Source organism: Triticum aestivum, chromosome 3B, assembly GCF_018294505.1.
Source record: "Triticum aestivum cultivar Chinese Spring chromosome 3B, IWGSC CS RefSeq v2.1, whole genome shotgun sequence".
NCBI classification, from domain to species: Eukaryota; Viridiplantae; Streptophyta; class Magnoliopsida; order Poales; family Poaceae; genus Triticum; species Triticum aestivum.
In genome coordinates, this window is record NC_057801.1 from 802914698 (window position 1) to 802919340 (window position 4643).

The following is a 4643-nucleotide window of genomic DNA, read 5'->3' on the forward strand; positions in this document are numbered from 1 at the left end:
ACCTTGGCACATTATTTTTATAATACAATGGAATTGTACAAGGGGGTAATTATTTTTGATGAAAAGTTTCTGTAATTAAGATTCACAAAGTTTCCGTGAGCATTAACAAAGTTCAAGGAGCTCCCCCACTTCAACAATGCTTGTATTTCTCACTTTCACTTTCCTTTTTGAGAAGTTTTGGGTTCCCCTCTTTTTTTTTAACTTTATGAAAGCACTCAACAGAAATAAATGACTCTCTAAAACTTCCAGGTTGTCTCCCTGGCAGCGCTTTCTTTAAAGCCATTAAGCTAGGCATATAGTGCTTAAGTAATGAATCCACCCGGATCCCAAGGTATATCAAAGCCAATTTTAATTAACAATGATTTATAATTTAGTAGTGAGCATAAAGTAACATATATCATGCAACAACAAAGCCTAACTCTCTTCCTATGCATCGGCATCTCATAAAAGAACAATTCATGCACACATAGTAAAGGCCAATGCATAGTATAAGCAGTTTCTTGCAATTTTATCATATTGGAAACATAGAGAGGTGGAGATATAGTTCCTCTCTCATAATAATTGCAAGTAGGAGCAGCAAGAACATGCATATTATATCTATCAAAATCATCATGTGTAGTAGTAAAACGCAACCCATCAATATAATCCTTGATAAGCCCAAACTTCTCCAATATAGTGTAGTTTGGAGAATTCAAAAAGATAATAGGACTATCATGTGTCGGTGCAATAGAAACAATTTCATGTTTAACATAAGGAACTATAGCAAGTTCATCTCCATAAGATGAATTTATATTGGCATCTTGGCCACAAGCATAGCAAGCATCATCAAAAAGGGATATTTCAAGAGAATCAACGAGATCATAACAATCATCATAGCAATCATCCTTCGGTAAGCACGAAGGGAAGTTAAACAATGTATGAGTTGAAGAGTTACTCTCATCATCTTTTTCATCCAATGAGCTCACAGTTTCATCAATTTCTTCTTCCATAGACTCCTGCAAAATATTAGTCTCTTCTTGGATAGCGGAGGAGTCCTCAATATATGGTTTAACATAGGAATTAGAAGCATAATTATCATAACAATATATAAGTATGGAAAAATTTTCAGATTTGTAGAGAGTAGCATCATACTTTTCAATCAAATAAGAAATTTCATAAGCACCCTTAAAAGCAACTAATTCTTCAATTTGTTGAACATCATAGTAATTGTAAACACCCTTAGCATACGAAGATGCGATTCCATTATCAAACTGACATTGGTAGGGAAGGTGTTTCTTAGGGTTTTCAGAACAACAAGTAACATCATATATTTCACATAAATTCCAAGCATAACATTGCAAACGATGAATTTGATCTAGTAAAAGTTTCCCTTTTTGAGATAAGCGGTGTCGCACATAAAAAGCATGCTCATCTAAAGATTTTCCCTCAACTAAGCTAGTTGGGGTTTCAGCACGAGCACATAGGGATCGTAGATGATCCATGTAAAAAGCTTCAGGAGTGTGATAGATTTTGAGCGGTTCTTCAACCATTGGTGTAGTAAGTACAACTATTTTTTTTGGTATTTTGCGTTTCCTACCCATAACTAAAAATAGAAACAACTAAGGACAACAAATAAAAATTACTTAGTGATAAAGCAAACAAGCACACACGAGAATATTCACCCCATGCTATGACTCCCCGGCAACGGTGCCAAAAAAAGGTCTTGATAACCCACAAGTATAGGGGATCAATAGTAGCCTCTTTCGATAAGTAAGAGTGTCGAACCCAAGGAGGAACTAAAGGTAGAACAATTATTCCCTCAAGTTCTATCGACCACCGATACAACTCTACGCACACTTAGCATTCGGTTTACCTAGAACGAGTATGAAACTAGAAGTACTTTGTAGGTGTTGTTGGATAGGTTTGCAAGATAATAAAGAGCACGTGAATATAAACTAGGGGCTGTTTAGATAAAGAAGCAATAAAGTAAATATAGCTAGTGTGGAAAAGTGGTGGTAGGAGTTGCGAAATTGTCCCTAAGCAATTGACTACTTTACTAGACCGATAGCAAGTTTTATGTGGGAGACGCATAAGCTAACATACTTTCTCTTATTGGATCATATGCACTTATGATTGGAACTCTAGCAAGCATCTGCAACTACTAAATATCATTAAGGTAAAACCCAACCATAGCATTAAAGCATCAAGTCCCCTTTATCCCATACGCCACACAACCCCCTTACTCGGGTTTATGCTTTTGTCACTCAAGCAACCCACTATAAGCGAATCATGAACGTATTGGAACACCCTACAGCGGGAATCCCTCGCGATTGCGCGACACGGAGAGCACCATAGGACAACAACATAACCACAAGAAAATTAAACCAATCATAGCAATTCACCAATTACCGATAGGACAACCAAAATCTACTCAGACATCATAGGATGGCAACACGTCATTGGATAATAATATGAAGCATAAAGCACCATGTTCAAGTAGAGGGTACAGCGGGTTGCGGGATAGTGGACCACTGAATATAGATGGGGTAAGGTGATGGATATGTTGGTGAAGGTGACGGCGGTGTTGGTGTAGATCACGGTGATGATGATGGCCCCCGGCGGCATTCCAGCGCCACCGAAAGCGAGGGGGAGAGAGCCCCCCACCTTCTTCTACTTCTTCTTCTTCCTTGACCTTCTCCCTAGATGGGAGACGGGTTTCCCCTCTAGTCCATGGTCTCCATAGTGTGGGAGGGGCGAGAGCCCCTCCGAGATTGGATCCGCCTCTCTATCTCTCTCTGTTTCTGCGTTCTAGATTCTGGCCTTTCATCATTTCTTATATTCCCGGAGATCCGTAACTCCGATTGGGCTGAAATTTTAACACGATTTCTATCCGGATATTAGCTTTCTTGCGGCGGAAGAACAGCACCAACCACCTTACGGGGTGGCCATGAGGGCCCAGGGCGCGCCCCCTGCCTCATGGCCCCTCGGGAATCGTCTCGTGTTGATTCTTCTTCCCAAAAATCATAAATACACCAAAAAAATCTCTGTCAGTTTTTATCCCGTTTGGACTCTGTTTGATATGGGTTTTCAGCGAAACAAAAAACATGCAACAAACAGGAACTAGCACTAAGCACTGGATCAATATGGTAGTCCCAAAAATAGTATAAAAAGTTGCCAAAAGTATATGAAAGTTGAATAATATTGGCATGGAACAATAGAAAATTATTGATACGACGGAGACGTATCACGAACCTATGAACTATGAAGAAGCTATGATGAGCCCAGATTCCGATAAATGGCTTGAGGCCCTGAAATCTGAGATAGGATCCATATATGAGAGCAAAGTGTGGACTTTGGTGGATTTGCCCTATGATCGGTGAGCCACAGAGAATAAGTGGATCTTCAAGAAGAAGACTGGCGCTGATGGTAATGTTACTGTCTATAAAGCTCGACTTGCCACAAAAGGCTTTCGACAAGTTCAAGGAGTTGACTACGATGAGACTTTTTCACTCGTAGCCATGCTTAAGTCTGTCCAAATCATGTTAGCAATTGCCACATTTTATGATTATGAAATCTGGCAAATGGATGTCAAAACTGGATACCTTAATGGATTTCTAAAAAAGGAGTTGTATATGATATAACCAGAAGGTTTTGTCGATCATAAAGGTGCTAAAAAGTGTGCAAGCTCCAGCAATCCATCTATGGACTGGTGCAAGCATCTCGGAGTTTGAATATACACTTTGATGAAATGATCAAAGCATGTGGTTTTTTACAGACTTACAGTGAAGCCTGTATTTACGAAAAGGTGAGTGGGAGCACTACAACATTTCTGATAAGTATATGTGGATCACATCATTAGGAGAATGATGCGATGGACAAGACCCATCCATTAGCTTAGCATAATGATCGTTCAGTTTTATTGCTATTGCTTTCTTCATGTCAAATACATATTCCTTCGACTATGAGATTATGCATCTCCCGGATACCGGAGGAATACCTTGTGTGCTATCAAACGTCACAATGTAACTGGGTGATTATAAAGATGCTCTACAGGTACCTCTGAAGGTGTTTGTTGGGTTGGCATAGATTGAGATTAGGATTTGTCACTCCGAGTATCAGAGAGATATCTCTGGGCCCTCTCGGTAATGCACATCATAAGAAGCCTGGCAAGCAAAGTGACTAATAAGTTAGTTGCAGGATGATGCATTACGAAACGACTAAAGAGAGACTTGCCGGTAATGAGATTGAACTAGGTATGAAGATACTGATGATCGAATCTCGGGCAAGTAACATACCGATGGACAAAGGGAAACGTATGTTGTCATTACGGTTCGAGCCATAACGATCTTCGTAGAATATGTGGGAGCCAATATGAGCATCCAGGTTCCGCTATTGGTTATTGACTGGAGAGGCGTCTCGGTCATGTCTACATAGTTCTCGAACCCGTAGGGTCCGCACGCTTAACGTTCAATGAGATTTTGTATTATATGAGTTATGTGATTTGGTGAGAGAATGTTGTTCGGAGTCCCAGATGATACTACGGACATGAAGAGGAGTCTCGAAATGGTCGAGAGGTAAAGATTAATATATAGGACGATGGTATTCGGACACCGCAAGTGTTCCGGAGGGTACCGGGTACATATCAGGTCACTGGAAGGGGTTCC